At 42.6% G+C, this 23,874-nt stretch overlaps 2 long non-coding RNA genes across 2 annotated transcripts in view; both read right to left on the bottom strand.

The window, feature by feature from the left end:
- LOC310836861 overlaps positions 1-23,874 on the bottom strand; it is a 193,117-nt gene that overhangs the window by 141,914 nt on the left and 27,329 nt on the right. The window lies entirely within an intron of this gene.
- LOC310836405 lies at positions 1,690-3,321 on the bottom strand. Its single transcript, XR_014560082.1, has 3 exons — positions 3,225-3,321; positions 2,938-3,002; positions 1,690-1,777 (listed from the first exon to the last, which is right to left on the bottom strand). It is a non-coding gene; the product is annotated as an uncharacterized lncRNA (long non-coding RNA).

The raw sequence follows: 23,874 nt of genomic DNA, 5'->3' as shown, positions 1-23,874 counted from the left end.
GGCCAAAAGCTCTGCCTTACCGAAATTGTCAATTCCATCTGCCAGTAGCCTCTCCGACTTGCATTGCCATCTGTCAGCTATTGACCTATTATTCCTCCTGGTTCTGATACCATTCTGCCTTGTATCCATGGCATTTCAAAACATTCCCTGCTGCCTAATTCTCCTCCCAGAAATAAAGGCTGACTGACAATGCCATGTTATATTCAAAAACTAAATCACAACAGTGCACTGTTGCCTCTTTTGTATATGCAAAGCTCCCCAATGTATTCCAAGAGTCTCATGCAGCCGGTTTAATGTAACATCCAGATTGCAGGCTTTCTTATGTATTCCATTTCAGAACTCCAAATACCCACAGAGAAGGAGAATATGTGAATCACATTCACCCATGGCTCATTTCCCTTCTTGGTTTTTGAAGTAGGTGAAGGTGCTTTTGGGACAATTAGAGTGGCTAAGCCAGGCATGGGCAAACTCGGCCCTCCAGATTTTTTGGGACTACAAATCCCATCATCCCTGACAACTGGGCCTGTTAGCTGGGGGTGATGGGAGTTGTAGTTCCAAAACATCTAGAGGGCCAAGTTTGCCTATGCCTGGGCTAAGCCATTCAGGAGAGATAGCTGATATTCAAAGTCAGATGTACTGATGCTGGTTTTGGTTGCATTAAAGCAGGGATCACCAATACAACACCCGTAGGAACCAGTGTGACCACCAGTATGCTGCTCCTGAAAAGATCCACAATGCGTCACAGATTGTTTGCTCTTTCCATTCACTTCCTATGTGCACTGGCCCGTTCCCTCCTACACTGAGCACCCACTATTAAACATTGTATATTTCACTGGATGCCTGGATTTAACACCTACCCTCCCTTCCATGATGGAAGGTGAAAAATGCTTCTCTCTGTGAGTGAGCCTGGAGGTGGGTGATATATGTGCCTTTTTCCAGGGGGGGGGGGTTGTTTGGCTGACTGGAGGCATGCCCACACCGTTTGTGGTTCTATTTTTTAAAGCTCTTTTAGATGTGGCAGCCATTTTGGGTTTTTTTGCCATGCTTGCCCAGGGCCATTTTGTGAGTGCCACCCACTGCACTTCCACCCCCCACCCCCCAAAAAAATCCAATATGTTTGCTGACCCAAGGAAGGTTGGCAGCCCCTGGATTAAAGTGGTGGTTCTATTATTGTGCAAAACATTGATTAATATTTAAATGTTCTTGCATGTGTTTCTTTAACATTGAACTTACAGGTTTTAACCCTTTTTTAAATGTATGCCACCCTAGTATTGTAACTGATGAAGGGCAGTTAACAAATTGACTGCTTAAATAAATAAGTCTGAACAAATATTTCATTGCAGCCAGCAACAGATAAATAACAGGTGAAATTAGTGGTAGAAATGTGGACTTTAGATTTGGGTTAGCAACCTGCAGCAAAGGGACTGAATAATCCCTTCTGTTCCCAAGCAGTGTCCCTTCAGTGCATCTACGTACGGAAGAAAATGATAATGTGGTTTCTCTCAGTATTCCCCCCCCCCATCTTTTTGTTTGTTTGTAATTGTTTAAATTATCATTTCATTTTATAATGTATATAAAACATAGAGAACTATTATAACAAGAGAAGAAAACTAAAAGATGAAAAACAAAACTATAAAAGAGGCACATAGAATGAGTAGTTGTACACGAGTTAAAATAACAAAGCCCAAGCAAAGAGTACTGACTTTATCAGATCATCAAGTTTAGTTGCAGATTTGTCAGGCTTGTGATGAAGGTTGTCTTGAAAATGATGGTTCTGCTATATAGGACATAAAGGTGTGCCAATTATATAAAAATGTGTCTGGAGGTTCTAGTCCTTGTTGAAATCTCAAATTACACTTGATCTTGTCTACTATATTTAGGGTGAACTGTAGCAAGGAGTGCCTGGCGTGCTCTGGTCCATGGGGCCATGAAGAGTCGGACATGGCTAAACTACTAAACAACAACAGTAGCAAGAGTTCAGATTTTGGGCTCTTTTCCATTAAGCTGCAGTTACTATTTGTGCTGTCAATATCATATATAAAACCAATTCTCTTCACAATATATTTACATCATCATCATCATCATCAAAAACATTACAGCAACGTTAATTTTGGACAACAAACTATAGTTTCTTTAGTAATATTTATCATTTCTGTCAAAATTTAATTCCCAAAATCTTGCAACTTTTATTCCAATTTTTTATTTCCCACCAGCCTTAAATTCAGTTTCCCACATGACCACACTACTGTGATTTTTTTTAAAAAATGCTCCCAGGAAAATTCACCAGCATTTCAGTGTAAATTACTTCCTAAAATGCACTTTTATATGCAATTTTGCATAATATGTGCATTTTTGCAAAACAATTTTCTAATACAATTCATTTTGGTATGTTATATTCATGAAAGCATGCATTTATATACAGACTTTACCCTGGTATGTGCATTTTTGTATGCATTACTTGGCTGGAAAACTGAAATACAAAATTCAGAGAAGTGCAAAATTTGAAGGATGGTTGGCATTCAGTTCACATAGCATTTGGGGAAGCATAAATTAGGTAAGTTCACCTTCAAATCTGAACTGAATCACATTTCTTTCTCATGCCTGCTTGCATCCTCATTGCGTTTTTTTTGTCTGCCTAGATTGTGCCCTTGAATTGTGCTGTTGCTTACCTGGAGAGGAAGTATCTGCCTGTCTCTCTCTGTGTGAATCATGGCTTTTGTGTGCCTAGAATGTAACCCAATGCATAATAGGCAAGAGTCATATCCATCCCTCTGCCTACTTTTGCCTCTGGTCCCACCCATCACTGACATGCAACCACAAGAAGTTTGCCCACAAAACAAGGCTGTTCCAAAATTATTTTGTCATCATTAATAGAAGCCCTGGGGACTGTTTTGAATGGAGGAATGACAGGAAAAACTTCTTAAAGACTTTCCATACCAGTGATTTTCTTGCTCAAAACCATCTGCCTCCATACAGTTATTCTCTCCACTCCCTTTGCAGAGCTCCATATTGCTACTTTCCCTGGAAAAGACCCTGATGCTGGGAAAGATGGAGGGCACAAGGAGAAGGGGACGACAGAGGACAAGATGGTTGGACAGTGTTCTCGAAGCTACAAACATGAGTCTGACCAGGCTGCGGGAGGCAGTGGAGGACAGGAGTGCCTGGCGTGGTCTGGTCCATGGGGTCACGAATAGTCGGACACGGCTAAACGACTAAACAACAACAACAATATTGCTACTTGCATTGGCATGTTGTATCTATATTGTAACCTCAAAGGAAGGGAAGCAGAAATAAAAGGCACTTTTGAGCAGAAATAACAGATGGCAGGAAAAGGTTGAAGCACTTTCCCCCCTCTTACTCCTCTGCTGAACAGCCAGCCTCCTGAGACTGCTTTTTATTTTTAAAAAAATTAAAAAAAAATTTAAAATAAATTTTATCTTTTTTTATTTAAAATTAAAATTTGCACGTTATATACTGTTTACTCAAGATCACAGAAAGCTGTTTCATCCTGAGTCAGACTCATTATTGTCAACACTGACTGGCAGTAGGTCTTCAAGGGTCTGATGCCTACCTAGAGATTTAACCTGGAACCTTCTGCATAAAAATCAGATGCTCTACCAGTGATCTAAAGTCCTTCCTGAATACTTTTAGGGATCAAGATTACTAACAAAAACATTTTGAAATATAGTTGGGAAGGGTAGGGGCCATGTATTTATGAAAACACATGCATTTCCTCTACCCCAAATGAATGTTTTCTTTTAAGGGTTTTGTTTTGTTTTAAAATTAAAAGCCAGTTGAAAAAGTACATTGTGTTCATGTGTTGTGAGCCTACCCTTTTGTTTTCTGAAGTAGATCTCATTTTGATGGCTGTGGAAGCCTTGACTGCTTTTCTGTCTGTGATCTGTGATCCTATTCAGTTAACAAAAATCACTGAAGTTCTCTGTTTGCCTCATCAGTTAAGAAGCAAATAAAGGACAAATGCATATGGGGGGATGTGCAAGGATATCAGTTTGTGTTCTGAACAATTAATTATGGAGACAGCATATTAAGAGGGATCCTTTTCTTAATTGGAATGTGTTAAAGTAGAAGAAAAATATTAACCCTTTCCCCCAGCACCATTTTCCTTCCCTGAATTGCAAAGGTGCAAACAGCAGCTCATGGGGGAGTGTCTGACAAGACAGAAGTACTGTTTTTGGGGGACAGGAGGCGGGCAGGTGTGGAGGATTCCCTGGTCCTGAATGGGGTAACTGTGCCCCTGAAGGACCAGGTGCGCAGCCTGGGAGTCATTTTGGACTCACAGCTGTCCATGGAGGTGCAGATTAACTCTGTGTCCAGGGCAGCTGTCTACCAGCTCCACCTGGTACGCAGGCTAAGACCCTACCTCCCCGCGGACTGTCTCGCCAGAGTGGTGCATGCTCTAGTTATCTCACGCTTGGACTACTGCAACGCACTCTACGTGGGGCTACCTTTGAAGGTGACCCGGAAACTGCAATTAATCCAGAATGCAGCAGCGAGACTGGTGACTGGGAGTGGCCGCCGGGACCACATAACACCGGTTCTGAGAGATCTGCATTGGCTCCCAGTACGTTTCCGAGCACAATTCAAAGTGTTGGTGCTGACCTTTAAAGCCCTAAACGGCCTCGGTCCTGTATACCTGAAGGAGCGTCTCCACCCCCATCGTTCAGCCCGGACTCTGAGATCCAGCGCCGAGGGCCTTCTGGCGGTTCCCTCATTGCGAGAAGTGAGGCTACAGGGAACCAGACAGAGGGCCTTCTCGGTAGCGGCGCCCGCCCTGTGGAACGCCCTCCCATCAGATGTCAAAGAGATAAAGAATTACCTGACGTTCAGAAGACATCTTAAGGCAGCCCTGTTCAGGGAAGTTTTTAATATGTAATGCTGTACGGTTTTTAACACTGATTGGGAGCTGCCCAGAGTGGCTGGGGAAAACTCAGCCAGATGGGCGGGGTATAAATAATAAATTATTATTATTATTATTATTATTATTATTATTATTATTATTATCTGGGAAATGGCAATCACACACTGTGTTCCCAACCTGCATCAAAGACCTATGCCATTGCTTTGTCTGGAAAAGAAAGAGAGGAAATGTTTGCTTTTGTTTTAACATAGAACAGCAGACGTCACAGAAGTGATGGTAACAATACAAAGAAGGCCCAGCCATAGGAGCTTTGTGGAGATCACATGAAATACAAGGGTAACTCATCTAGTAATAGCCAACTGAATATTAAAAAATTGTGTAGGTAGCACTGAAATTGGAAGTGAAAGGGCACTTGTGCTATTCTCAAATCCAGAAAAGCAGATAGATATTTCTGAAGCTGTCTTGTAAATGGTCTTGATAAGAAGCTCACAGGGCACAACAGGGCAATATAACTTCCAAGTAAATAACTTGCCGCAAATAACCTGAGTGAAGTCTGTTATGCTTCCAGGGCCTCATCACACTTTCTAGGCTTCACTCTGTCCTTGAAGGCCTATTCACTGGAACTGAAGGCCTTAAAGGCATTTCAACTGGAGTCTAGCACTCCTGCTTTCCCTCAGACAATCCCCTCTAGGTGGGGTGGAAGATGCTTTGCCCAGTTGACACAGATGGATAGGTCCCTGGCATGGTGGTTGGGGTGGATCTCAATTTAGGGACACCTGGATCAAAATCCTCTGACCCAAAGGGCTCAAACTGTGCCCTGAACCTTATGCTGGGGACTGGGTACACAAACTCAGAGCCCAAGCTAATGATTAATAATAATAATAACAATATTTTTTTTATTTATACCCCGCCCTCCCCAGCCAAGGCCGGCTCAGAGCGGCTTACAAGCAATAATAAAAACAAGATGAATGATTACAACTTAAAAACAAAAATAAAATACAACATTAAAATAATGGAACATTAAGATATTAAAATGTAGCCTCATCGCAGGAGGAGAAGGAAAAGAAAGGGGGAAAAAGAGAGGGAGGGAATCAAATTGGCTCCAAGCCAAAGGCCAGGCGGAACAACTCTGTCTTACAGGCCCTGCGGAAAGAAATCAGATCCTGCAGGGCCCTGGTCTCATGAGGCAGAGCGTTCCACCAGGCCGGAGCCAGAGTTGAAAAGGCCCTGGCTCTGGTTGAAGCCAATCTAACTTTTTTAGGGCCTGGGACCACTAGGGTGTTATTATTTATGGACCTTGAGGCTCTCCGTGGGGCATACCAGGAGAGGCGGTCCCGTAGGTACGAGGGTCCTAGGCCGTGAAGGGCTATAAAGGTCAAAAGCAGCACCTTAAATCTGACCCTGTACTCCACCGGGAGCCAGTGCAGCTTGAAAAGCACTGGGTGAATATGCTCCCATGGCAGAGACCCCGTGAGGAGCCTCGCTGCAGCATTCTGTACCCACTGGAGTTTCTGGGACAGCTTCAAGGGCAGCCCCGCATAGAGCGAATTACAGTAGTCAAGCCTGGAGATGACTGTCGCATGGATCACTGTGGCCAGGTCGGGGCGGGAAAGGTAAGGGACCAACTGCTTGATGCGGCGAAGGTGGAAAAATGTCGCCTTGGCTGTTGCTGTAACTTGAGCCTGCATGGAAAGGGAGGCATCAAGGATTACACCCAAACTCTTAACGGAAGGCAATGGCACTAATTGGGCCCCTGCAAGAGAAGGGAGTTGGTCCCTCATCCCCATGCCATCCCGACCTAGCCATAGGACCTCTGTCTTTGAAGGATTTAGTTTCAATCGGCTCCCACAAAACCATCCAGCCACAGCTTCCAAGCATCTGGTCAGTGTGTTCGGGGCCGAGTCAATGTGGCCATCCATCAGCAGATAGAGCTGAGTATCATCAGCATATTGGTGACAGCCCAGCCCAAAGCTCCGGATAATCTGGGCAAGGGGGCGCATAAAGATGTTAAAAAACATTGAGGAGAGAATTGCGCCCTGTGGCACTCCACACACCAAGGAGTGGCGCGACGACATTTCCCTCCCCAGTGCCACCCTCTGTCCCCGACCAGAGATAAAAGAGCACAACCAGTTACGGGCTATGCCCTGTATCCCCACGTCTGCAAGGCGGTGGCCCAGAAGATCATGATCGACCATGTCAAAGGCTGCTGACAAATCTAAAAGGATCAGCAGTCCTGACCCGCCTCGATCCAGTTGTCTACGGAGATCATCTGTTAGGGCAACCAGAGCCGTCTCCGTCCCAAAACCAGGACGGAAACCGGACTGAAATGGATCTAATGCTGATGTTTCCTCCAGAAACCTACCAAGCTGTTCAGCAACCGCTCTCTCAATTACCTTACCCAGGTATGGAAGATTTGAAACTGGGCGGTAATTGGATAGGTCTAAGGGATCTAATGAAGTTTTTTTTAAGAGTGGACACACCACTGCTTCCTTCAGTTCCCCTGGGAATGTCCCTGTGTCAAGGGACAAATTGATAATTTCAACCAGGGGGGTCTGCGCAACATCTGGACACTCCCTAATGAGCCAAGACGGGCACGGATCAAGGAGGCAGGTGGTGGGCCTACCAACTTGGAGGAATCTATCCACATCAGTAGGGAGTATCCGATCGAAATGGTCCAACACTGGACCTGAAGTCAGTCGAGGGGCCTCCAGTTCAGTCACTCCAGTTCAGTATCTAAATTGTCAGGGAGGTCATGGCGGAGCAACAGGACTTTCTCCGCAAAAAAACTCGTGAATGCCTCACAGCTGTGGGTCGAATTTGTGCTTAAATTTGGTTGTCCTCCTAAGGACGTTATTGACCTAATTATTTTAAAAAGTTGTACCGGGTGAGAGCTAGCGGATGCAATGGAAGCTGCAAAGTAAGATTTCTTAGCAGCTTTCATTGCCATCTCATAGGCTTTCATAAGTGTCCTATAAGATGTTTTTGAGGCTCTGTCATGAGTCCGTCGCCATACTCGCTCTAGCCGTCTGAGATCCCGCTTCATTTTCCGGAGCTCCTCAGTAAACCAAGGGGCCCGGTTTCGACAGGGTCGCAGAGGGCGCTTAGGCGCGATCTCATCAATGGCTGCCAAGAGCCGGTTATTCCAGTCCTCAACAAGGTCATCTAATGAGTCGCCAGGAGGAGCAGGGTTCCACAAGGCTTGTCGGAATCTATCAGGATCTATCAGTTTTCGCGGACGAGCCCAAATAGGTTTGCCACCCGAGCCGGGGAGGAGCGGGAAGTCTATCTTGGCTTTCAGAGCGTAGTGATCAGACCATGGCACTTCCACAGCAGGGAGCATGATCACATCTATGCCAGCCCCAAAGATCAGATCCAGCGTGTGGCCTGCTTGATGAGTGGGGCCCAAAACAACCTGGGAGAGCCCTAGTGTTGCCATGGAAGTCACTAGATCCAGAGCCTGTGAGGAGGGAGCAGCATCGGCATGGACGTTGAAGTCTCCCAAAACCAGTAGGTTTGGGAACTCCAAGGCCCAGCCCGCCACCACCTCCAGCAAGTCTGACAGGGTGGCTGCAGGTGCGCTGGGTGGTCGGTACACCAGCCAGACAGCGAAGCTCTCCTTGGTGCCCCACACGAGACCAACACATTCAATGCCGGACATCGCCGGTGATGGCAGAGCTCTGAAAGAGCAATCCTCCCGGAATAACAACGCTACTCCTCCCCCCCGACCCACAGTCCGCGATTGATGGAGGACAGAGAAACCTGGGGGTGTTATCTCATGTAGGGAGACTACTTCGCCTTCCCGTACCCAGGTCTCCGTCACGCAAGCCAGGTCAATCCCCTGCGAGACAAAAAAGTCACACATGGTGGCGGTTTTGTTGCCTATGGACCTGGCATTGCACAGCATCAATGACGGAGGTGTGTAATCCTTGCTCTTCCTACCCTCATCCCTTGGGATGGGGTGTAGATTGGAAGGGGTTCGAGGATCACTGCATCTCGAAACCCTTCGCCGGTAGAGATATCTAGCCCCACCGCCATTCCTCCCTAGCCCTTCAATTGTGGAAATCCCAGATCCCATACTAGCCTCCCCAATAGATGGGTAACATCCCCTCAATAACAAGTCATCCTTGGGCCAGGACTCATGGGTCAAAGTGGGGAAATGGATTAGGGAAATGGCAGCTCATACAAGTAGCTATCTTAGCAAGACTCCCAACCCATCTTTCCTTCAATATTAGCATTTATAGTATTAGAGCATCACACTGCCTTTACCCTACCCTGTTCTGATGTACTTTCTTTCGCACATAATCTAAGTAACCATCAGAGCATTTCCACCTTTTAAAAGCACCTTTCCTTTGAGGCCTATTTCTGCGCTCTCGCTGAAACAATTACTCCTCCTGTTGCCGAGATGAGTGTTCAAACGACTTTATTGTTGCCATTGATGAAGCATCCTCCAGATTTCATTAAAAATTAAATAAAGACCCAAGGGGACACAGGGAAATGGATTTTCCATTTTTCTCCCTTTTGCTCTTGAGAGTGATTTGTGAAGTACAAGTGCGTTCATAAACTGAGCTACTACACCCCAGAGAAAACAAACTAGGAATTATTCAGTTGTTAGTGGTTCAGGTTATGAAGTAGCCTCCACCAAAGCTGCATTGGGTGTTGAAACCATTTTTATCTGTCTAAGAATATTTCAGTCCCTAAGAAAGTGGGTGGTCAGAAGTACTCCAGTCATCATTTCAAGAACAAACTTCTGCAGAACAATTGAATTTATATATTCATTTTGAATTCCTACAGTGCAGTCATGTATGTCTGCTTAGAGAGCCAGCTGAATTCAGTGGAACTTACACCCAGGTAAATGAGTTTAAATTTATACCCACTTATTTGGTACTGAGCCCAATTGATCTCAAAGGGAGTTATATCTGGATAGACATGTATAAACATTGCACTGATACACTTGCATTTATATCTCCTATATAGTTCTTTGTGCATAAAAGATGGTGGTTTTACTTTCTCTCTCTCTTTGTTTTTATTTTTGTAAAAGTCATATTCCATTTTTCAGAAACCAAATATCTACCTTACCCAGTAAAGATTCAGATGCACAGAAGTGGTGTAAGAAAATCTGTTACATCCCCTACACCAAAAAAATGATTTTCTTAAGACCCCAGGAAAACATTTTCCAGCCTGAGGGACACATTACTTCAACGGCAACCTTCTATGGGCCACATGTGGGTGCAGCCAGAGGCAAAGGTGCGTGGAGCAACATGCATAAGCAACAGGCTAATGCAAAAGCCATAGGTTGTTGTTGTGGTGGGGTTTTTTTTACGTATCTCACATATTACACACACATCTCTCCATCTTCATCCATTATCAAGAATTCTAATTCAAGGACACATTCTAGTCAGGCAAAAACACCCAAGGACAGTGTGAAGCATGGCCTGGACTTGAGGGGTGTAGCCTGGTAAAAGTCCCAAGGGCCAGACAGAGCAGCTTGAAGGGTTACATTTGGCCCCCAGGTCCCCCACTCCTGCCCTGCAATCCACAAGACACTGATTTCCTTTCCTAGCTTGTTCTTAAATACAAAACCTTTTAAAGTGTGGGCCAGAAGTGGGCTTTTACAGAAGGAAGTCCTCATGTGTAAAGTACAAGGAAGCTTCCTTCCAACATAATAAAATGTTAAAAGGGCTCAGCTGTTTGAGGCTCCATGTTTGCCATCAGCAGATGATGACACTAGCGAGGATGGCATGACTCTACATATTATGGCTCTGATTTAGAGAAAAGATAGTCATGCACTTGCCAGACAAATGGGAACAGAATCAAAGGAGGGCAATGGTGACAGTCAGGGATACGGGAAATAAGTCCTACAAGAAACATTTGAAGAAACTAGCCTGGGCAAGAGAAGGGTAGGGAGGGCATGACAGCACTCTTCAACTACAACTACCTGGAGTGCATCACACAGGAGAAGGCAAAGACTTGTTATCTGCTTTGTTGCATGTCAGGAGTAGATATTGGATGTTGGATATTCCATTCCACCTTTTGTTGCAGACATGAGATTGTTGCGTGTCACATGTCTGTTTACATTCCAGCACAGATTGCTGGGTCCTGTGAGCGGAACTTCCGCTCTGTGTATTGCTTTTGTTTTGAGTCTCCCTCCAAGAAGACGGCAAGGAGAGACGACATGTTTCTTTGCCCAGATTTATGTAAAATAAATCTGTAGTTTTAGTATGTATCCACAGCCTCAGCCTCTTCTGTTGTACAGTTTTCTCTGTGACGTATAGTGTCAGCAAGCTTGATTCGCTGATTTACGTCAGAGCCAGAGGTTGATGAATCTCCGCAGCGTGAAGGCTGAGAGGGAGACGATCCAGCTGGGGCCTAGTCAGCTGGCCTTTCAACCCCCGGATGCCGACAATGTTACCAGAAGCTAGATTGCGGTTGAACATCAGGAGAAGCTTCTTAATGGTTAGAGCAGCTCAACAGTAAAACCAACTAGTTATTTTAAGGAGTCCTAGTTTCTTCTCACTGACGGTTGTTGTTTTTTTTTAGCAGGGAGTGGACTCTCCAATCTTTTGGAGAGTCTCTAGTCTGGATTTCTTGCATCCAAGAAATGGATTGAGAAGATGGCCTACAAATCTCATTCCAGCTCTATGACTCCATTAAAAATTGCACGGCAAGTTAACAAACTTAGTTCTGTTAATTTTAACAAGGCTAAATTTCACCTACATGGGGAAAGGCTTCTTAAGGGAAATAAATAATTGTCCGGGGGAGGGGGGTGTAGACTAAATGAGAGATATACATTGTCTGGACATATAAAAGGATGATCAGAAATAAAAAGATAAACATAGAGAGGACTGGATCTAGAGAAAAGCAGGTGGAACTTTGCTCACCACCACTACCTGATGTTCTCCCAAACTCATGAGCACTGACAGACCTTCTGGAACAGTCTGGAATAGGGCAGGGATTGGCAATGTGGTGGCATTCAGATATTTTAGACTACAACGGTCCTCACCCCTGTTCATTGACCCATGCTGGATGGAGCTGATTGGAGTTGGTGCCCACAACATCTGGAGGCCACCATATTTACTATACCTGAGATAGGACATGGGATGGGACAGGAGCATGATGGGAAATTTTTGTGGGGCTGCCTTGTGCTAGCACCAGTTTCTTTTTTTTATAATATTTTTTATTAGTTTTATGAAATACAGAAAAAAGAATAAAGAGCATATTATAAAAGTAGAAAAAGAAAGTTACAAATTTTCTTGTTCTTTTTTCCAAATCTACTGGACTTCCCCGCGTCCTCCCAACCCTGCATTCTCTGTAATACATAACATCTGCAATTTGTTAACTTGTTTCAATACTTATTGTATCTTCCATTTTATCATGTTACCCAATTTCAAATATATTATGACCCAAATCATGTACGTTTTCATTTTAACACAATAAAGTTGTTTCATTATTCTATCTCTGACTTCTTGTACCTTAATTTCCATTTCTTTAATTTAACATTACTGAAGCTAGAATTTCCTAAAAGGTGCATTTTTTAACATTCATACAACTTATAATGTTTTTCCAAATAGTCTTTAAATTTTTTCCAGTCCTCCTCAATTGTTTCTTCTCCCAAGTCTCGGATTCTGCCAGTCATTTCGGCCAGTTCCATGTAGTCCATCAACTGCGTGTGCCATTCCTCCAGTGTGGGTAAATCTTGTGTCTTCCAATGTTTTGCAATCAGGATCCTTGCTGCTGTAGTAGCGTACATAAAAAAAGTTCTGTCCTTCTTAAGCACTCTCTGGTCCACCATGCCCAGGAGGAAGGCCTCTGGTTTCTTAGGTAAGGTGTGCTAGCACCAGTTTCTTCCCACTCCTCACATAAGAAACCTTTGGATTCAAGCTAGAGATAAAAACTGCTGATAAAAGCTTACAGTTATTATAAGTAATAATGCCCATCTTGGGAGGGAAAGCAGAAGTTCAAGTCACAACTTGTTCTGTCTTCCTACTTCATTTGTCTTTCATTTTCAGTTTTAAGTTGTATTTCCCCTCCTGAAATCGGCATCCTAATTAGCATACAAGATTTAAAAACAAGAACAATCTTAAACTAGTTCGACCCACTCCCCATTGCTCATATTTTAAGGGATAAAGTAGTATTAGGGATTGGTGGTAAATTAGATTTTGTCTGTATTTTAATTAGAATATCTAATTTGCACTTCTCAAATGTGTACATGAACCAAAGCAAGGCTATCCATTGAAATTCACACTGTTCCAAGTTTTGCAATGCAGTACCTCAAATAATATATTCATTTTTTTGTACATATTGTACAAGGGGAAATGTGCATGAAACCACATACAGTATATTAGTGAAAATAATATGAAAAATGCATTATATCTAGGTAAATTGCTTGCACAAATGTGTATATTAATTTTTTAAAAAGCATTTGAAAACGTGTTTGTTAAGAGAAATGAGCACTAAAATACTGGCAAATTCTCATGAGGATTTTTTTAAAATGGCAAATTGCTGTGGAAATGTTGAGGTCTGAATTTAAGATTAAAAAAATGACAAACTCAGAGAATCAAAATCAACAGATTTGTACATCTATATTTTTGCAGAGATACAATCCTAGGTGTCTAAGATAGGACACTGTGCATATTAATGTGCATTTATGGACATGTATGTGTATGGAAGGACACACATAGGCATGGGTGGGAGGAGCAAATTTGCCTGAATGTCAGATGCTCTAAACTTCCTGTGGTTTTTGTTTTTTTTACTGCTAAGAATAAGGATACAAGGTCCTCCAGAAAACAGTTAACTGCTGTGAAGAATAGTTATAGCATAATGAACAGCAAGAAAAAGGCTAGGAAGCCTACCATTTAGATCATTCCATTGATCTAGGTATTGACCATTTTATGAGAGAGTTCTGCATTTTAATACCCCCTACTGCAATCCAAGTGAAATCACATTACCAGTTTCTTTCTCCATTTCCATTACAAGCTATCCATCAACAGCTGCCATCTTTACTCTCCTCCTACAGCATTATGGAGATCATTATGGACACATGGCATTCACAGTGTGTTTATGGACATATATTTTCCTTTAACATTAATAAATATCAAAAAAAGATTAGGAAACGGTGAACCATCAGTGGCATATATCCCATTCCTAGTATGCTAACTTCTTTCCAGTTAATATTTTTAAAGCACTGTTCCATGTACTACACTTAAGGCGTATGCTTAAGATATTTAAATTGGCTCTGGTGTTAAGAAAAGCTGCAATTAAAGCTACCAAATATCAGATGTGGTGCCAATTCTCACTTCCCCTACCCCACCCCGTGTATCCCGGTACCCTTAACAGAAGAGTGAAGGGCAAATACCTGTACCAGCCTGCAGGGCTATCTCCCCCAGGGTCAGGGAGGCAATGCTGGATAGATACTGTTAGTGACTTTTTATTATGTTATGGAGGCAAGCAATAACAAGAGATATTTTAATCAATCAATTAAATTAAAAAACAAACAAACAAACTTCTATGCCACTTTTTCCTTTATAAATCTCCAAGAGATTCTCAAAACACATAAAGCCATTAAAAACAGCAACTAAAGATAAAGGTAAAGGGACCCCTGACCATTAGGTCCAGTCACGGACGCCTCTGGGGTTGTGGTGCTCATCTCGCTTTACTGGCCGAGGGAGCCGGTGTACAGCTTCCGGGTCATGTGGCCAGTATGACTAAGCTGCTTCTGGCGAACCAAAGCAGCGCACGGAAACGCCGTTTACCTTCCCGCCAGAGTGGCACCTATTTATCTACTTGCGCTTTGATGTGCTTTCGCACTGCTAGGTTGGCAGGAGCAGGGACCGAGCAACGCTTCAGGTTACAGACTCCGCTAACCCAGAAATACTACCTCGGGTTAAGAACTTTGCTTCAGGATGATAACAGAAATCGTGCTCTGGCGGCGCAGCGACAGCAGGAGGCCCCATTAGCTAAAGTGGTGCTTCAGGTTAAGAAAGTTTCAGGTTAAGAACGGACCTCCGGAACGAATTAAGTACTTAACCTGAGGTACCACTGTACTCACAGAGTTAAAAACTGGCAGTGATCTACCCCCTTTTGGGGGGTTCAGTTCAAAGTTGTTGACCTTCTTTGGGGGCAGACAGGGATCTACAGGGATCTACCACAGACGTCCAGTGATCTACCACTTGGACGTACCTGGACTAGAGGATACTTTGGATGTCTTCCAACTCTACAATGATTATTAGTCCCAGTAAGCAGAAGCCTCCCATTGCCTGCCATCACCACATAATCTAAAACAGCCCAAACAGGCAGCAATTCACAAATGTTTCTTTGCAATGCACTGATTATTAGCATTGATTGAGAAATGCATCTGTGGATGGGATTGTGGTCTTGTTGTGAACTGTTTGCAAGAAAGAAAAAAGGGCAGCTTTTGTTCTTCCTTCATGTTGTAGTTTAAAGTTATTGGGAAATGTTAGGTTTATTTGTCCCAAGGACTCACTGTTTCGTTCTTTTCTTTTCTTCCTTTTAGGATTGTGATGCACTTTAATAGTGCATTTGGGTCTTTGAATTATTTTGTTCATTAGCTTCTCTGAGGAACACATGATGTATGAACAAAGGCCGCCACAATTCTGACATTAGTATTTCTTGCTAAAACCCTAGTGCACTAACATCCCCTTGACAGGCATGTAAGCAACACCTACTCACAATGGGTAATGGGGAAAGTTTGTGATTATGTATACCAAAGTGATGGAAAGAACAACTGCTCTAATGGAGGGAGAAAGCTTGATTAACAGCAAGTGCCATGGAGAGAACTGATTGTTTTATGGAGCGAATGAATCACACAGAAGGAAGATAGCAATTCAATATGTCTCTGCCCATTGGCAAAAGATGTAGGGAAGGAGAGAAAGAGAGGAAATAAAATGCAGCTCTTCTGCAGCTACTAACTCAAAATATTAAGGTCCCATTGTAAATTACTGAGACCGGACAAGGAAAATATTGAAAATCCTTGCTGGTTGAGCAGATTACGCAGGCAAAATTATTAGGTATGATTATTGTACACTGTAATTTGTGCAGCTCTTATACATTTGTATTTATTAAATTTTATACTGCCCTTCGTTTGAAGGTGACAGGGTGGTCCACCACATAAAATATGAAATGAGATCTCAAAAAAAGCAAGTAAATATCTTCCCATAAACACATTTAAAAGGCCATAAATTGTTTAATTAGCCAAAGTCCTAGGACAAGAGGAATGGTGAGCCTCCCTGAAGAGAGCATTCTACAAGTAGGGAGCCACCACAGAAAAGGCCCATTCTCAGGTTGCCATCCACTCATGGAGGGGACATATGAAAAAGGGCCTCAGATGATGATGATTTGTTTCATTTCTCTCAAAGTGGTTTACACAGGGAACAGAACTCCCAAGTAAATTGCTCATCCCTGTAGATAAACAAATCAATTTGGTAGTCTTTAGGGCAGTGGCAAGGAAACCTTTTTAGACTGAGGGCCAATTTTCCTCCAGGGGCCACATACCTCTGGAAAGTGGGGATAAATGTGAAAGTGGGCAGAGTAATAGATGTGAATGTCACCTTCGTACAGAAAACTACTTTCCAACCATGCAATAGCTAAAGGTTTCCACACACGCGTACCTCTCCTTTCCCCTTCCAAGCAAGCAAACAGCACTTTCACAGTTTAATGATACATTTGAGTCAGGCAAAAACACTCAAGGATATTATTATTATTATTATTATTATTATTATTATTATTATTATTATTTCTATACCACTTTATATTTAAGAAAAAAATCTTGAAGTGTTTTACAGCCTCTTAAATCATCAAAGAAAACAACTCAGATTACTAAATAAAGCCAAGTATACATTCAAAGCAACATGATTAAGAGGAAACTAAAATATTATCTTTAAAATTTCAAAATAAAACATTTATTATTATTATTATTATTATTATTATTATTATTATTATTAATAATAATAATAATAATAATAATAATACTCCGCCCATCTGGCTGGGTTTCCCCAGCCACTCTGGTTGGGTGGCTTACAGCATATATAAAAAATTGTAACACATCTATCAGACATTAAAATTTAATAAAGGAAGGTGAATATAAAATGTACATTTAAAACAACATAATTAGCAGGAGAATAAAAGCATAGAACATATCTGCAGTTGTTGTTGCTAATCCAGCCAGTTGTGGTTCATGGCAGGCGGTTGCGGAAACTCCATGACCTAGGTCTGTAATAAGAGATAGCCAAAATGGTCTCTGGCCATTTCAATAGGTTCAGCTTCTATAACTGTTGCCAACCAGGGCCCTGCTCTCCCAGGCCAGGTGGAAAGAAAAGGCCTAACATGGTGACTGTAGGGTCTAGGTCAGTTCATATGGCAAGAACTGGTCCTTGAGGTATTGCAGTCCTGAACCGTTAAAAATGTTGTAGGTAAAAATCAGCACTTTGAATCAGGCCCTGAACTGGTTGGCAGCCATTGCAGTCGGGCCAGGATCAGTGTAATATGATCAAACCATCTTGTCCCAGTGAGCAACCTGGCTATTGAATTCTGCACTAGCTGAAGTTTCTGAACTGTATTCAGAGGCAGCCCCATGGGTATAACCCCCCGATCTACATACCTGCTCCTTCAAAGAGAGTGTAACCCCACTAAGAGCAGGCCACTTCCTCTCCATCCAATCTAGGGAACCACCTCAGTCTTACCTGGATTGAGCTTCATTTTGTCGGCTCTCATCAAGTCCATTACTGAGGCAAGACATGGAACAATGAATCTGTTCCAAATTCAATTTAAATATACTAATGCTGACCCTAATCTTTCAGTTTAAAAAATGAAAGAGAGCCACACACAATTATAATTGCCTTGTCTAATATTTTTGAAAGTTACAATTCATTACCACTTATTTAAAAAAAAAGTTAATTCCATTGTTTTTCAATACCAGTTAACTAATTTGTTTTTGTAATTAGCACATGTATCAATTCTATTGATTATTAGAATACTCTTTTGTTATCATAAAGTTAATGCTTCAGTTGTGCAATCTGATACATGTTTATTCATAATTATATCCAATTATATTTCTCAGATGTGTGTGCATAAGGTTGCAGCATCAAATATTTTTAGATCAATGTAATTTCCAACCTTGGCTCATCTTTAATTATTAGCATCCAGTGCCCAAAAGCATCTGGCTCAAGTGCATATATAATAAACTATTCACACAACAATTATCCAAATATTACAAGGAGTCAGAATATACTACCAGTCACTGAGTCACCCTCTCTATTCCTGTCACAAAGCCTTTGCATTTAAACTTAGATTGAGGTTTAATTCTGGATCAGGGTGAAAATGAGCTTCCTGAAGCTGCTACATTTGCTTCAAAATCAATTCTTTCAATTTAACACTTTTTTCTGGAAAATAGTAAAATAAATTTATTTTCTCTCTTTCCATCTCTTTCTCTGCCTTTTTCAGTTTCCTTTTCTTTCCCCCTTCCTAAGAACCCTTCTGCAGTTAAACATTCCATTGACATTATACATTAAAGGGGGGGTTGAAACAGTCTGTAACTGAAGTGTTTTAAACAGAGCAGAATTATAAAGTCACAGTGTCATGCGCAATCCCATTGTGTTCAGCATAAATTGAGAGGGGACATTTCATGAAACTGTTTCTCCTTGAACTACTGGGTCAACCCCCCCTTTTTTTTTACTTTAATCACGGTTTCTCACTCGCTTTAACTCAAGGTAAGCTTATGTTTTAGTTCCTCCAGTATTGAGTCTAACCTGATAGGCCATTCATCAGAGAATTTCGCTGAGGATCAACAGCATTCCTTATAAGAATGTAACCCGTTTATGATTTCATGAACTGCACTCATGATTTCTCTTGTGTTTACTGTATTCTTCCAGGTATGCCTGCTGTTAATAATGTCAAGATAACATTGTAGACTGGGATCTTCTACATTAACACATAACCTCTAAAACATTTTGTCATTTTAAATGAATACATAGTTGTTAGGAAGCAAATGTACTTCAGCAAACAACAGGGCCATAGAATAGAGATAATTATGGAACAGCCTAGTCCTTTGAATGACTGAAATCTGCATCTCTAATTTTATGCCCATTATTTCCATATAATATGGAAATTACCGTATCTGTCTGTCTGTCTCTCTTTCTTTCTCTCGCTCACACCCCCTCCTATTTTAAAATATACAAAGGAGGAATAGGTGAAACCAAAATAAAATCCAAGCATTAAAAAGTTTGCTTCTACTAGGCATTGACTCCTTTCGGAAATATTCAGTCACATAGGTTAGGTAGATAATGTTTGGCCTGTGATGCTCTATGCAATTGTCACCTCAAATCTCTGCTTACCTCTGCTGATAAATATCATTTCTGGGATATCTGCACCATTGCTTCCATCAGGACTTCATTCAAAGCCTGTTAACTGGCTCACTGAGAGTGATTGTGGTGAGTGTGTTGGACTTACTAAATCACACTGAGAGTGGACCCACTCTTAAATGGGTGAGATTTGGATTTAAAACCCTGCTCAGCTACAAAGCTTACTTGGGCTAGTAACTAGTTACTTATCTGGGCTAGTACGTATCGACTCAACCAGTCCACTTTCTCTCTGGGAGGGGGCTTCTGCAGATACCATTTCATCAGAAGGTCTGATCCATAAGATATAGGAATTGGGCTTTAAGTGTGGTAGCACCTACACTTTGAAACTCTCTCCTGGTACATAACAGACAGCTGCCATTCTGTTGAGTTACTGGTGCCTACTGAAGACCTTCCTTTTTCAACAAGTCTTTTAAGCAAGGATTTTTATCCCAGTCTATCTGTATCGGAGATAAAATTGTTTTTTTTATATACATGCAATTCTTTTTAACTGCCTTTATAGGTGGAGGTGTGTTTAATTGTTTTTTAACCATTGTCATAACTGCTTTTATATAATAAGTGGCAAAATTATTTTTATTTGTGGTTTTAAAAATTGTGAAATCACTTCAGGATATTAGATGGGAAGCAATTCATATGTGGAAACAAACAAACATTGCAGTTTGACTTAGATCACAGGGTTGTTGTGCCGATAAAAGCATATACATATGCCACCCTCAGCTCTTGGTAGGAAGGCTGAGAAAATGAAATGAATAAATTGGTAGGAACCTTACCCAATGAGTGTCAGGGAAGTCTTTAGAATGAACATTGGGCCCAGGCCACCCGAAAGATCATGTCTCCTGTGTGGGTGCTAAGGTCTCCAAGTGAGCACCTTCTCTCAGTCTCATCAGCACCAGAAACCTGGTTGGTGGAGAGAGAGCCTTTTCTGTGGCTGCTCCCATGCTGTCCAATTACCTCCCAGGAGAGGTTAGATTGTCTCCTTCTTTGTTATCTTACTGTTGGCAGGCTTAGACCTTCCTTTTCAGATAGGCCTTGGAAAACTATGGCAGAGACAATGCTGATCATGAAGCTGCTGTCAAGGCAAACTATAGTTTAACACCAGAGCTTCAAGGCTCTGTCTCAATGTATTTTAACTATTGCGTTTAACTAGCTTAGTTTCATCACTTTGCATTTTATAATGATGTTTTTTAAATCTTGTAAGCCGCCTTTAAGAGAGAGAAAGGCAGGATATAAATACATGAAATAAATAAACAGAATGAAAACAACAATAATAATAATAATAATAATAATAATAATAATAATAATATATTATTTGTACCTCGCCCATCTGGCAGGGTTTCCCCAGCCACTCTGGGCGGCTTCTAACAAAGATTAAAAATACATTAAAATGTCACACATTAAAAACTTCCCTAAGCAGGGCTGCCTTCACATGTCTTCTAAATGTCAGGTAGTTGTTTATCTCTTTGACATCTGATGGGACGGCGTTCCACAGGGCGGGAGCCACTACCAAGAAGGCCCTCTGCCAGGTTCCCTGTAGCTTTACTTTTTGCAGTAAGGAAACCGCCAGAAAGCCCTCAGTGCTGGACCTCAGTGTCCAGGCAGAATGATGGAGGTGGAGACACTCCTTCGGGTATACTGGGCTGAGGCCGTTTAGGGCTTTCAAGGTCAGCACCAACACTTTAATTGTGCTCGGAAACATACTGGGAGCCTTTCAGGGCCGGTGTTATATGGTCTCGGTGGCCACTCACAGTCACCAGTCTAGCTGCTGCATTCTGGATTAGTTGTAGTTTCTGGGTCACCTTCAAAGTAGCCCCACGTAGAGCGCATTACAGTAGTCCCTGTGGGAGATACCATATTTTTCACCCTATAGGATGCACTTTTCCCCCTCCAAAAATGAAGGGGAAATGTGTGTGCGTCCTATGGGGTGAATGCAGGCTTTCCGTGAAGCCTGGAAAGTGAGAGGAGTTGGTGCGCACCGACCCCTCTCGCTCTCCAGGCTTCAGGAAGCTATCCGCAAGGCTTGCGGGCGGCAGCCTGCAGCCCAAAGCACGGGGCACGCTCCAGAGCGCACCCCGGGCTTCGGGCAGATATCGGGCAGCCCCACAAGCTCGGGAGACAGCGGGGAGGCGGAGCGCCGCCATCCCGCTATTCCCCAACCTGGTTTGGAGCCTGGCTGTGGGGAGAAGCTTGCTTCTCCCCATTGCCAGCCCCATAAGCTCGGGGGTCAGCGGGATGGCAGCACGCGCCTTGCGCCTGGGGAAAAATAATTCCCCTCCTTTATTTCCCCCCCAAAAAACTAGGTGCGTCCTATGGGCCGGTGCATCCTATGGGGCGAAAAATACGGTAACTAGAGCATGCACCACTCTAGCGAAACAGTCCACAGGCAGGTAGGGTCTCAGCCTGCGTACCAGATGGAGCTGTTAAACAGCTGCCCTGGACACAGAATTGACCTGCACCTCCATGGACCACTGTGAGTCCAAAATGACTCCCAGGTTGCACACCTGGTCCTTCAGGGGCACAGTTACCCCATTCAGGACCAGGGCCCATACCCTGCCCCCCAAGAACAGTACTTCTGTCTTGTCAGGATTCAACCTCAATCCATTAGCCACCATCCATCCTCCAACTGCCTCCAGGCACTCACACAGGACCTTCACTGCCTTCACTGGTTCCGATTTAAAAGAAAGGTAGAGCTGGGTATCATCTGCATATTGATGGACACCCAGCCCAAACCCCCTGATGATCTCACCCAGCAGCTTCATGTAGATGTTAAAAAGCATGGGGGAGAGGATGGAACCCTGAGGCACCCCACAAGTGAGGTCCCAGGGGTCTGAACATTCATCCCCCCCCAACCACTTTCTGGACACGGCCCAGGAGGAACACATTATCAACTCCATTCTCTATATAGTACCTGAGATAAACCATCTTCCTCACTAAGTGCAGATTGCTTGAGATTTTCTAGGCTTTGTGCCAGCTCCTATAATCTATATATGTCGCGTGCACACAAATACACACACGCAGAGAAAATTTCCTACACAGCTCTCCTGCTAGAATCAGAATACATGACCGTAGCTCCTAAAACATTAACCACAGTGTCACACTATACAAAATCAATCCAAGTGTTTTATTTGTTGCTTGACCTTTTTCTTTTATTCAATAACATAGTATTGATAAAGGTATCACATACTGAATGTGCATTTTTCTCCAAAATCTTCACATCTGGAGAGCCATTCTAATCCTCCAAGCATTAACAATAAGAGGATATTGACCCTGGATTTATTGAGATTTGTTGCTTCAGAAGAACCTAGTTACAGCAGGTCAATACTTGAGTATGATAGCTACCAAAATCTACAACAAGAACAAAATAAAAATGGAACTTACATATTCTTATTGCTCTTTGTTTCTATACTGAATACATTTTTATATTTAGTCTATTCATTTTTTATGAATTCTATTTTTTATATATTGAAATTTTTCTTCTTTGGCAATCACTCATAGCCGAGTAAGATTGTCTTCCAGAAACACGGTTTTAACAATGAGTCCGTAAGTGACTGTGAAGACCAATTACATTGGTTCTTGGGCGGGAGTTGATCATGGTGTGGATTTGCCTAGCGTCTCTTCCTCTTAGCATGTTTTTCCCTTGCGTTCTGAGTTCGAGAGTCCTCAAAGTCCATAACACCATTGGTAAAGGCTGTTTTGCAACTGAACATTGAAATTATTCACCCTATCTTTGGGAAAAGAAATAGCCGAGACCATTTCAATACATTTCTCCATGTGGGAGGAAAAATTCTTGACATTGAAGCTTGCCATTAGCAGAGGCAAAGAGATGAGAATTCAAGTGACCATACCAGACTTAGTAAAGAGTGTGCTATAGTGGTATTAGATTCCTCACCATACTCACTGGCTACTGGAGTATATGAGGCTGAACTAGGCTTGCCAGACTTCCAGATCTGACCTGGTAACAGGTCATGGTCCCCTCCAGGTAACAGGTAGAAGGCTTGAACCTCCAGGTGGGTAAGAGTGCCAGACCTACCCCAGAGGAGTATGTGTTTGCATTCCTGACATTTTTGCAAAGTGAGTTTAGGAAGTAAGTGTGTCACTTTTCCTCTTTGAAAGCTTGGTGAGTGGACTATCGAAACTGCTGGGGCAACTTCATTGCTTCTGTCCAGTTCTGAATCATCCCTGAACTCTTGAATTGTGATTCCTAAACCCTGTGTCTGCTGCCAAGCCTGTGCTTTTATTTGCCAGTTAAAAGATTTCCTTATTACTTACATGTAAGAGCTTCTGTCTTTGTGCATTGGGACTCAGCAGAATAGGTAGTTCCCCATGTTCTTAAATAAAATTGTGGCTATCTCATAGTTCTGGTGCCTCATCTCATTCTCCCAGAACATAGAAACAAATTAAAAATTTGTAGTAGGCAAGGAAACGAGTTAGGCTGCTCTGGAAAAAGCCCAGTGCCTTCTCTCCTGCTGCAGCCCATCCCATTTATGCAACAGATGATCAATCCTGCAGACTACAAAGCCTGCAAAGGGCCCATAATGGACTAGCAAGGTCAGTTTTTGTTTGAACTTCCTTCTGTTGGGTATGTTCATCTGGATGTGATGTCCTCAACTTCCTGTGGGTTATTCTAAG

This window comes from Podarcis gaigeae (genome assembly GCF_964106915.1).
Source record: "Podarcis gaigeae genome assembly, chromosome: Z".
NCBI lineage: Eukaryota > Metazoa > Chordata > Lepidosauria > Squamata > Lacertidae > Podarcis > Podarcis gaigeae.
The sequence above is the reverse complement of the archived record's forward strand: the minus strand, read 5'-3'. Positions and strand labels throughout refer to the sequence as shown.